This window comes from Ochotona princeps, chromosome 4 (assembly GCF_030435755.1).
Source record: "Ochotona princeps isolate mOchPri1 chromosome 4, mOchPri1.hap1, whole genome shotgun sequence".
NCBI classification, from domain to species: domain Eukaryota; kingdom Metazoa; phylum Chordata; class Mammalia; order Lagomorpha; family Ochotonidae; genus Ochotona; species Ochotona princeps.
The window spans coordinates 39,771,969-39,784,685 of record NC_080835.1 but is presented as its reverse complement, the minus strand read 5'-3'; the positions used below and the strand labels follow the sequence as shown (position 1 = coordinate 39,784,685).

The 12,717-nt window shown below is 43.3% G+C and overlaps 1 pseudogene; it reads right to left on the bottom strand.

Moving 5' to 3' along the window:
- Window positions 1-1,700: 1,700 nt before the first annotated feature.
- LOC118757689 (proline-rich protein 19-like) lies at window positions 1,701-11,923 on the bottom strand (annotated as a pseudogene).
- Window positions 11,924-12,717: the final 794 nt, after the last annotated feature.

Sequence of the window (12,717 nt, the reverse complement as noted above, 5' to 3'; positions counted from 1 at the left end):
ACTGCCATACCAGCTTGTTTGCTCAAGGGCTGGGGTGGTGACTGACTGAGCTAGGCATGACCATGGAACTCACCATCACCCATGGGTACTGGGGTTGGGAACATGCCAGACTGGTCCAGGCGGTAGCACCCACAGGCACACTCAAGAATTGGGTGTAGGGTGGGCCAGGCCACAACATCCACCAGCACATACAAAGGCCAACACTGGGGGGCAGACACTGGGTAAGGGCTAGCACCTGCTGGAACTCATGAGATCTGGGTATGGGAGTGGGCCTAATGGGAGAATTTGGGGAACTTCCCTGATGGTCTGTACCTCCCACTGATGAACACATGAGTCGGCTGGGTATTGGTCACGACAGCCAGGGCAAGTGTGTGGGCTGGTTCTATAGGAACAAGAAAAAGAAAATGTGGAAATAATGGTCTCACGTGCTTTCCCCTAACCCTCAACCCTTCCTACCCTGATCAACTATGTAAACATAGTAAAAAATAAAATTTATATTTAAAAAACCCCAGCAAGCTTGTTTGGTAGGAGGCAGAAAACTGATCCTATAATGTATATAGAAATTTGAATAACTTTTAGAATAGCCAAAGTACAAAGCTGGAGAACGTACACCTTTATTGAAAAACTTATTATAAAATCACACTAACCAAGACTGGGCCTAAAGACATACACATAGAACAAATGGACTATATTAGATGGCCTAACATTATGCCCACACAATATTAAGTAAAAAGCAAACCAAAACAAACCCTGGTAAGTACAAGAGCAAAATCTTGAAGTAATCTTCATCAAGCAAGATACGAGATGACAAACAGGCATATGAAATTATGTGGAAAGATTCTAAACACCATTGCTTAACTGGGAAATCCAAGCCAAAACAATAAGGATCCCCTAGAATATAATGTTGACCTACTAACTTTTGGTGAGGATAGATGTAATCCTCACATGTTGCAAGTGAAACTTCAAACAATACAACCATTTTTCTTTGTCTTTCAAAAAGCTAATCACATACTTCCATTGGAGCCAGAAATGTAAACTCTAGACAGATACATAGAACTTACAAGGCAAAGTTCAGAGTAGCATTATGAATAATGGCTATAAACTGGAAATAGCACCAATGTCCATGAACAGTTAACAAATGCACATGTAATGGATTGCTACTTAAGAATAAGCAAGACGGGAACCATGATTGCATGGAAAACATTGTTATTTCAAAGGTGCCATAGAAAAAATGCCACATATGGTAAGATTCTGCTTACATGAACTTTCTAGAAAAATAAAAAATATAGCTATAAATCATGGTTAAGTGGAAATTAGAGCAGTGGTTATTGTGATATTTGGAATGAGACTAGAATAACTGCAGCAGAAAGGGAAATTCTTGAGGGCAAAGAGAACCAGGTGCCTGGTGTGTGTGTGTTAAAATCCACTTTGATACTAGAATGGTTATACTTTCTCTTTTTTCCTCTTAATTGGCATGGAGTATCTTTTTTCATCCTTTTCCATTCAACCTATGTGTCTTTGATGGTGAGATGGGTTTCTTATAGGTAGCAAATAGGTGGGCCTTTGCTTTTTAATCTGTTTAGCCAGTCTGTATCAAAAGATGCATCTTTTTTTTTTTTCCATGAAAAAGGTACTTTATTGAGATGCCTGGGGATGTGGGACATCTGCCCCATCCCTAGGCTCAGCTTCTCAGTACAGTCTCATGGAGAGAAAGGACAAGCTTCTGAACTGCTTTGGGCCACCACCCACAAGCGGCTGGGCAGCGGGGAAGCAGAGCTGGGGCTTCAATCCAGGGCAGAGGTTTGAGGCAACAAGTGTGATGGCAGCTGGGGCCGGGGCTGTGGTGGGCCAACTCCCCAGGGCTGGGGAGGAGGTAGTGTGCCTATGAGCCAGATACTTTTTAGCAGATCAAAGGCTATTGGGGGGACCCCAGGCCAACTGGATGGTGAATGGACTGAGGGCAAAGGGGTTGGCCAGGGGCCCCTAGGTGGTGACAGGTTCCCCTGGGTGCAGCAGGAGCACTGGAGGTGGGAGGCATGCTGAAAGTGAGCTCCTTGGTCTCCTGTCGCCCTCTCTGTCTCCACCCTGCCAGAGTGTGCTAAAGTTCATTGATCCAGGAGGATTCATCCTCTGTTTCTCAGGGCACACGCGCTTGGTTCCTGGCAAGGATGGCTGGCAGCCCCGGAGCACCAGAGCAAGGCTAGGCACACAGCCATGGCAGGCCTGGAGGGTGCCCACGATGGCATCTCTGGCTTCTCGCACCAGGTCCCTCCTGGGGAAAGTATGTGGCAGAAACAGTTAGTCTTGTAGCTTCCCCAGGAGCTACAAGCCAGGGAGCTCTGAGGAACTGGGTGGGTCTGGGCCGGAGCTTCAAGGTTCTCTTTGCCCCTCGACTCTGGTGCTGATTCTGGGGCCCTGCCCAGGCTTGGGGACGAGGGTATGGAGGGCAGTGATGGAATGCCTAGCTCTATGGATCCACTTTTTTTTTAAAAGATTTATGTATTTTTATTGGAAAGGCAGATATACAGATAGGAGGAGAGACAGAGAGGAAGATCTTCTGTCTGATGATTCACTCCCCAAGCGACCATAATGGCTGGAGCTGAGCCAAATCCAAAGTCAGGAGCCTGGAGCCTCTTCTGGGTCTCCCACACGGGTGCAGAGTCCCAAAGCATTGGGCCGTCCTCGACTGCTTTCCCAGGCCACAAACAGGGAGCTGGATGGGAAGTGGAGCTGCCAGGATTAGAACCAGCATGCATATGGGATCCTGGCATGTGCAAGCCTAGGACTTTAGCCACTAGGCTACTGTGCTGGGCCCAACTAAGGCAATCTTAAACAACAAAAACAAAGCTGGAGGCATCACAATGACAGATTTCAATATGTACTACAGGGCAGTGGTAATCAGAACAGCCTGGTACAAGGAGAGTCTCTTCAACAAATGGTGTTGGAAAAACTGGACCTATGTATAGAAGTATTAAAGAAAAAAAGACTCCCTATTTGGCCTGGCATAATAACCTAGTGGCTAAACTTTCACAGTGCATGTCCCAGGAATCCATATGTGTGCTGGTTCATGGCTTGGCTGCTCCACTTCCCACCCAGCTCCCTGCTTGTGCCCTGCGAAAACAGTAGAGATGGTCCAAAGCCTTGGGACCCTCCATGCACATTTGAGACTCAGAAGAAACTCCAGGCTCCTGGCTTCGGATCAGCTCAGCTCTGGCCACTGCAGCCACTTGAGGAATGAACCAATGGACAGATCTTTCTGTCTCTCCTTCTCACCGTAAATCTGCGTTTCCAATAAAAATAAAAAAATATTTTTTAAAAGACCCGCTGCCTTACACCTTTTACCAAAATCAACTCTACGTGGACTAAGGATGTAGATCTAAAACATGATATTGTCACTTAACTGGAAGAAAATATTGGGCACAGTCTGCGAGACTCATGGATAGACAAAGGCTTCTGGAAAGGACCACAAAGGCTTAGGCAATCAAAACAAAAACAAATGGGATTACATCAAGGTAAGAAGCTTCCCCACTGCAAAGGAAACTGTCAACAATGTGAACAGGCAGTCTACAAAATGTGAGAAAAAAACCCTGCAAGCTACATAACCACTAGAGGATTACTATCCAGGATCTATTGCAAGAACTCAAGAAGCTCAATGACAACAAAGCAGTTCAGTTAAGAGATGGGCAAAGGGACAGGGTCTCCCCAGGAAGCTGAGGAACTAGATTGGACTATAAGATGTTGGACTCTATGTTTAGTTTATGCTTGCAAAGAGGGAATCTCAACTGTACTTGATCAGTGGATATGCAACAAGGTGGAACATTCCACGTGGGGGGAGGGGTGGGGTGATTCCCAGTTCCAACGAAACGGTATCACATAATACAATGTAATCAATGAATAAAAAAAAAAAATGTAAAAAAAAAAAGAGATGGGCAAAGGACATGAGCATACACTCCTCAAAGGATAAAATCCAAACAACATACATATGAAAAAAATGCTTAGATCCACTAGCCATTGGGGAAATGCAAATTAAAACCACAATGAGGTTTCACCTAATCCCAATTAGAATGGCTATCATCCAAAAATCACAAAATATTAAGTTCCAGCAAGGATGTGGGTGGTTGGGGGAAGGTACTCTCACCAACTGTTGTGGCACTGTAACTAGTACAACTATTATGGAAGACAGTTTGAAGACTCCATAGAAATTTGAAAACAGATCTGTCATATGATCCAGCCATCCCACTCCTGGATATTTATCTATACAAAATGAAATCAGCATATGACAGAATTAGTCAGATCCCACATGTTTATTGAAGTTCAATTCACAATAGGAAACAAATGAAATCAATCCATCAATGGATAACTGAATATACACTATGGAATACTACTTAGCCATAGAAAAAGAACAAAATCTTGGCTTTTGCAACTAAACAGATGCAACTGGAAAATATTATGTTTAGTGAAATAAGTCAGTCCACAAAAGTCAAGTATTGCATGTCTTCCTTAATCTGTGAGAGGTAATACACAGAATACATGTAATCTACAGGTACAAGAGTGACATTCTGAGGACTGATTACTGTGTACCGTCTTTGTTTATACTCCCGAGAAAGGGTAGGCTTCTTGATTTTTGCTTACTTATTTTTTCTTCTGATCTTTGTCATTACTATTATTTCCTACTAGCCATTTTCTGATATTGCTACCAAATGGAGTGTTAAATATGTGGAAAAAGTAAACATACAAAAAATAAAGTTGAGGGTTTAGAGCAATAGCCTACTGCCTGGAGTCCTTACCTTGCACGTGCCAGGATCCCACATGGGTGCCAGTTCATTTTGTGGCTGCTCCATTTCCCATCCAGCTCCCTGCTTGTGGCCTGGGAAGGCAGTGAAGGATGGCCCAGAGCCTTAGGACTGTGTACCCACTGTGGGAGACCCAGAGGAAGCTCCTGGCTTTAAATCTGCTCAGCTCTGGCCATTGTGGCCATTTGGGGAGTGAACCATCAGGTGGAAGATCTCTTTTTATCTCCCCTTCTCTCTCTGTAAATCTGTTCTTCAAATAAAAATACGTACTTTTAAAAGTACAAAAACACGCATGACCTGTTTTGCTTTATATGTGGGAGCTAAAATTTTAAAAACGAAAGTAAAAAGGAAGAACTGCCTGTGTCAGTATTGCTGCAACTATAGTTTTGTAAAACTTTGTTTTATATCTTCATTAAACAGACGATCAAGAATGTCATACTGCCGTAGCTGTAATAATCTAAAATTACTTTTAAAGTTTACTACATATGAGGGAGAAATTTTTTTCCATTCCATTGTTTATAACCACTCTCTCCACTACACTTTTGCTTCTGACATGCTAAACTTTTTTATTCTTATACATATTAAGCCTTTCTACTATAATACAAATCTAAAATCTTATTTCAAGAACCAAAACAGAGAGAGAGAGAAATGTAGAACTGAAGGAGGAAGGGAATCTCATTATGTCTCACCTCGCATACTAAAACAAGCAGGAGAAAATCAACTTAAATCAGCATTAGAATCAGTTATATGGAAAATTGAGAAACAAGAAAATTGATTTTAAAAAAATCAATCTTATTTTTTGCTAACCTTGAAATGAAAGGCAAATAACATGCTATAAAACAAGGCATCATAATTTTAACCACTTAGATGAAGAAGAAAATTCTTGAAACATACAAAATACCAAATGTTACTCAAGAAGGATTAGATAATTTTAATAATGTTTTATTGCAAAGTCAGACATACAGAGAGAGGAGAAGACACAGAGAGGAAGATCTTCTGTCCAATGATTCACTCCCCAAGTGACTGCAATAGCCGGAGCTTCACCAATCTGAAGCCAGGAGCTCTTCCGGGTCTCCTACATGGGTGCAGGGTCCCACATGGGTGCAAGGTTTTGGGCTGTCCTCGACTGCTTTCCCAGGCCACAAGCAGGGGGATGGATGGGAAATGGAGTTGCAAGGATATGAACCGGTACCCATATGGGATTCCGGCATGTTCAAGGCAAGGACTTTAGCCACTAGGCCACTGCACCAGGCCCCTAAATAATTTTAATAAATTATACCTAAAAAACTCAGGACTTTATAGCTTGAAATATTTTGTCCTATACTTTTACTTTCATTCTGTGTGAGTCTTTAGAGGTGAAATGAGTTTCTTATTTTTTAATTGTCTGTGTCTTCTAATTGGAGAATTTAATCCATTGACATTTACGGTAGTTATAGATAGGTAAGGCCTTACCACTGCTCTTTTGATATCTATTTTAACCTTACTGATCCTTCAGTTTAATCTATTTTGGTATTGATCGTTATTATCACATTTTTATTTCACTTAGTGTAGTTTTCAGTTGAAGAGTGCTTGATTTACATCTCTTTAATATTTCATATTCTCTTAAATTTTACTAAGCTATCCTCAAACAGCTTTAATTTAATCCTACGGCTGTATATTTGGAAAACTCAGTTCCAAGACGGCTGGTTTCTGGCATCTTGCTCTGCTCTGTAGGTGAGATCACAGATTTCTGGAAGCTCCTGAAGCCTGTTGGCATACAGCAGCATTCACCTGTTGAAGGCTGATAGTAATCTGGTTTTGTTTCTGGCTGTTCTAATACAATTTCTAAGCAGTCTGTTCATTTTCTTTCAGTCCATACATAATTTTTGCATTTCAACCCTAGATAGCTCCTTGATTTATGGTTTGTTGCAGGTTTGCTGTTGACTCAGTCTTGTAGTGCTCTCCAAAGTCAACATCATCCGAATTCTGTTCCATGATGTGCTTGTACAAACTAGAGAAGTGACTGACAAGAGCATTTTTTCCCTACATGCCTCTTCCTAGGTCTGAGGTAAGCTCAGAATCTTTGTCCTGTGTCTATAAATGCCACAATACTAGATCACATCCAGTATCCTCATTCCCCTTATCTTGGAAGTAGGATCAAAGTTCACTCTGCTATGATCCATTTGCAACTGAAGTGGATCCACTGCCTGATACCATACCTATCAAACACTGATGATTTTGCTTGGCGTATCAGATGCTCAATTGAGACTTGAAGCTCTTCTGGTCATTAAAGCAAGCCCAGGGATTAGTCTACAAGCTCTAGTCTGGGGGCAGGAATTGAGATTTACTCCATGCTTGGTTTTATCAGCCCGGCACTGAATTCTGAAGCAGTCTGTCTACCCAAGGTTATAGAAGGGGCATTAGTGACAACATCTAGCCACTTGGCAGCCTCTCTAGATGGTCATGCCTGGGTCTTACATAATTGGAGGTGGGCGAGGCTGGCAGCGATACAAACCAAAAGAAGACTGTCTCACCAGATGCAGTGCTGAGCTCTATTCACAAGCACTTGACTTGGGACAGAAACCATTAGGCATTAGCATTGGACTTATCAATAATCTCTGACTCTCAAATACCAGGGCTGTGGCCAAAACTGGAAGAGAGTGATGAAGACAGCCCTCTTCACAACCTATAGTGGTCACACCTGGAAGTCCCAGAAGTGTCCAACAAGACCACCCAAGGCTGGCAGTGACACACACCAAAATGAGACCAAACTCCACCTGATATCAGGCAAGTTTAGAGACCCAGTCATACTCACCAGCCTGGGCCCTTTGGGCTTTTTTAGGTTTGGATTTTACACAGTAAGCCTAACTCTGAGCTTTGAGGTGGGTCTTAAGCTACCTCCCCTTGAAGCCGTTGGTTTACTTTCTGCAAGTTGGGAGAGGGATGGCAGAGACCACCTAGCTGTGGGAGCTCCAAATATTCACTCTGTAAATATGAACCTATGCAAGTGGCTGAGTCTCATTGAAGTTTTCCACAGTGGGGCTGGCATGGTGACTCAGGTTGCCCTCCCTCCCCCAAGCAGGGATGTCTCTTTAAGCCATGCTCTGTGAAGGTGGGAGAAAAAGAGGTGATGTACACAACTCTCTCCTCTTCACTTTCTTCAATATAATTTCCTTATAATTATAATAACACAAGCCATGGTGGTTTCTCACCTGGTTTCTATGACTCATATAAAAGTGATTTTTTTGTGTATATGGCTCATATTGGTGTTACCACAGGGAGATGATTACTAAAACAAGTTAGCTTCTATCTTGGTTCTGATCACTATAACTAACACACATATACTCATCTTGTGTCATGCCTCCTGCTAAACACACTTACACACTTACTAGGCCTAGAGGCTTACTTTATATATTATGCAACAGTCCAAACAGATGACAATGGTGTTTCTGGGTGGAAAAAAAATAAAATACTATGGGGTCAGTGCAATTTCTCAACAGGTTAATCCTCCACCTGCCAAAACCAGCATCCCATATGGGGGCTGGTTGTGTCCGGCTACTCCACTTCCCATCCAGCTCCCTGCTTATGGCCTGGGAAGGCAGTAGATGCTGGCCCAAAGCTTTGGGACCCTGTATTCACATGAGAGACCTGGAGGAGGCTCCTGGTTTCTGACTTTGGATCAGCTCAGCTCCAGCCAATATGTCTTTTAGGGAGTAAACCAGCAGATGGAAGATCTTTCTGTCTCTCTTTCTCTCTAAACTCTGCCTGTCCAATAAATAAATCTTTTTAAAAAGTTTTATTTCTTTATGATCTTCATGTTTTTCTTTCTTTTTTTGCGGGGGGGTATTATTACACTATAAAGAGCCCTGAGTATAATTCTTACCAGAAATGGTTAGAACATTCTAGATTTGTTCTCAAACTTAGGAAGAGAGCATTTAATCATGAACCATTAAGTATAATTTTACCTCTAAGTTTTTCTTAAATTCATTTCATTCAGAGGAGAATGTGGCCATTTGCTTCTACTTTAGTAAGGCATTTTAAAAACCAGGATGATATTGGAGTTGTTAAATCCTGCATTTATGTACACTGATGATTGCATGCTTGTTTCTTTGATTCTGCTAACATGGTGTATTATAATGTTATTGTATTACTAAACCATCCTTGCATTTCTGGCAGAAATCTCATTTGGTACTATTTTTTCATGTTTTATTCAATGAATGAAATTGCATTAATTTCAACTATAGGACCGTATTTTTTCTACATTTTTGTCCTCTTTTGTGGCTAAGGTAACACTTGCCTAGTAAAAATAAGTTAACAGGTATTCTTTCCCATTCAAATATATGGAACAATTTGTATAGAATTTTTTTTCTGCCTGTTTGATTTAGTATTGTCAGGATTTCATTTTATCTCCATTATTGTCCTACTATACCTCTATTTTAGTGGTCACAGCATAAATTAAGGCATTCAAACAATAAAGTTTTCTCAGAATGCTAATAGAACTGGTATCAAGATAACTGCTCTGTTAATATTAGAGTGTAAATGGAGCTAGAGCCAAGGCAGACACATAAGGTCTGATAGGAGTGTCTAACCAAACTAACTGAAGTGTTCAGAAATTGGGCCTGGCACAATGGCTTGACTGGCTGAAATCCTAGCCTTTCTTGCAAGTGCTGGGATCCCACCATTCATGTCCTGGCTGCTCCACTTCCCATCCACCTCCCTATTGGAGGCTTGGGAAAACAGTAGAGGATGGTCTAAAGTATTGGGACCCTGCACCCATGTTTGAGACCTGGAAGAAGCTCCTAGCTTTAGATCAGCTCAATTCTGGCAGTTGTGGCCGCTTAGAGTATGGGCCAGCAGAAGGAAGAATTTTTCTCTGTCTCTTCTTCTCACTGTAAGTCTGCCTTTCCAATGAAAGTAAATAAAATTAAAAAAAAAAAAAGTACAGGGCCTGGTGCAGTAGCCTAGTGGCTAAAATCCACACCTTGCATGCACTGGGATCCTATATGGGTGCTGGTCCTAATACCGGCAGCCCCACTTCCCATCCAGCTTTCTGCTTGTGGCCTGGAAAAGCAGTTGAGGATGGCCCAAGGCCTTGGGACCCTGCGCCCATGGAGGAGGCTCCTGACTTCAGATCAGCACAGCTCCAGCTGTTGCAGCCTCTTGGGGAATGAATCATTGGACGAAAGATCTTCTCCTGTCTCTCCTCCTCTATATATATCTGACTTTCCAATAAAAATAAATAAATTTTTAAAAATACAAAAACCACATTTAATTCACAGATTGTAAAAAAATTGCTCATTTGGGTCCAGTGACTACGGACTATCATCTCCTAGTCTAATCCAGTAAGTACAAGATTCTCTTGGTAACTATTATGAGTTCAAGGATGGTCATGTGACTTAAAGTTTCCCAATTAGACTCAGACAAAAACAGATTATGTGGTGTGGAAGAAAGTCTTCCCTTTTTCCATTAACATAAACAAAAAGGAACATATCCCCCCTTTCAACCTGCAGTTGCTGCACATAGAAGGCAGCCATCATACAAACTGAAGTAAGGCCAAGCTAAAAAACAAAGAACTAAACCCTGGGTCGTGTGCCTGAGCCACTGCATTTGGGCTCAGCTGTAATGCTCTTTCGGTGTGATGTAGTTGGAACTGGTTTTTCTATTGCATATAGGCAAATTTGTCCCGTACATACACATTCAGTCTTCTGTAACTGAATGATCCTCTTCTCCTTGCAAACAGAAAGCGGTAGATTGACTAGGGAATCAATCTGAGAAGGCGAGGCTCGCCTCCTTGATGTTTATTCACCTTTCATCCTCCTCCTCTAGTCCTCTTAAAAACAAGTCCTTGAATCATGACCAGTGAAGTGTCTTCTGCCACCAGATAGCTCCATGATCCCGCCTGCCAGGTTCTCATCCTGGCCCTGCCTCAACTCCCTCTCTGGGACCTAAGATTCCTTTACATAAAATAATTGAGTTGGACTAGATGTCTGTCTTAGCTGTGACGTTCCAAGATTCCTCAACTCTGAAAAACACCAGATTCGGCCAGTGTTGGTTATCCCAACACTCTTTTGCATGTGGCATCAGTCCCCTGCACAGCATAATGACTGGGCAAAAGAGAGGACAGAACCACTTCCGGAGTGCTTGGCCCACGGCTCTGCAAATCCCGGGTTTCAAGCTTGGCCTGGTAGTTTTTGTCTAAATTCCCTTCTGAAAGACCAAGAGACTTGGTCTTAATCTGTGGAGACATCCAAGGGAGAAGAGGAAGTGGCAAGAATTGGCTTCCAGGTACATGAGACAAATAAAGGAAAGACTAGGGTGATGGTTGGGTGCTTGCTGGAGAATGAGCAGTAAAGCATCAGAGATCACAAGGGGAGGAGCTGATCACTTAGGAGATCCCCATTTTCTCTCGTAGACACTCTCTAGGCCATTTCCTCCTCCAGTCTCTCGCCACCAGCCACAGAGTCACCCCTCCCTCCCATTCTGAGCCTTGCTCCAATTTCAAAGTTTTCTCTGGCCACAGCTGGGTTGGGAAACCAAGCAGGAGAGAAAGTGTAATTTTTAGTCCTATTTTGGGGAGGGGGTGTAAAAAGGGGGCCAGTGGAAAGACAGAAAAGAAGTGGAGCCGTTTGAAATGGAAGCCAGACCAAACCCATAGGAGATTAATGTAGGAAAAGCCTGCTTGTCTGATCCGGCCCAGATGGTGGGCAGACTTGCAGAGGCTGCTGACAGATCCTGATGGGCTACAGCCTGTCTCCAACTCCCTGTCCTCATCGGAGAGAAAAAGATTCAGCTCCCCCTGGAGAAAAACCTGAAGCTGCCCCAGGGCTGTCTCCAGGCCAGGTGAGAAGCCAGAGCGCTTACCCAGCAGCCTCTTACTCCAGCTGCCCTTACCCACAGAGCTGCGAGCATCCACAACACACTCAGAGAAAGGGAAAGACGGCAGGCAGGTGACCCATGGGAAACCTGGCTAGAGGAGAAGGGTCCACATCTAGAAACTACCGGGAATGTGTTGACAACATTCAAACTCCCAGGACCCTGTCACAGCCCCAAACTTCTCCAAACAAGGTCCTTTTGAGCTGTCCCCTCTCCCTTTCTCTGTACCCTGCACTTACCTTCTTGCCATCTGGCTTCCACTCTTCCATGGAAACCATCCTGTGCTGAACACTTCAGAGATAAATGTAATGGTCACTTTTTGTTGCTACCTCCCTGGGGCTCTCAGCATTTGAACAGGTAGTCAGAGCTTCACTGTCCTCCCCTCCCCTCTTTCCTCGTCCTAGAATACTGCTCTCTCCTGGTGCCCTCTACCTCTTCCTTCTCTTCTTTCTCTTTAATTGACTCCTCTTATTTTGCCTTTCCCTGAATCTTTCTCTCCCTTCCAAATGGGCAGAGGTTCTTCTAGGCACTGTCTTCAGTTCCCTCCTCTCAATACACATTCCTTTCCCCTCAAAAGTTTTAGTCACCAACTAAATTGATGAGGCCCAAAGCAACATCACCAGCCTCACTCTCTCTTGGAAACCCCGATTTGTCCACCCAATTGCTTCCTGATATCTCCTCCCTGGCACATGAAACTCAACACAACCCAGACCACAGTCTTTATCTGACCCTAGCTTCTCCTCTTCCCAGTTTCTCCACATCAGTAAAGGATACCACCATCTTTGATAACCTGTGGCTCACCACATCCACTTCCTCTTGGCCAATAGACCTCTTGATTCTGCCTCCTAGAATAACATGTGATTCTCCACCTTTCAAAAACACCAACCTATCATTGTCCTAGTGCTATCTGGCTGTTCCCTCTCCTATCTGCTCCACTCATGGAGCCACTACTGCCTTCCATGGCATCCATGACCCTTTATAGTGACCCCAGTCAACTGTCCTGATTGCTGTCCTGTATCTCCTCACTTCACCATCCCCATGTACCTGGTGATCCCACTGCACAGAAGTACTA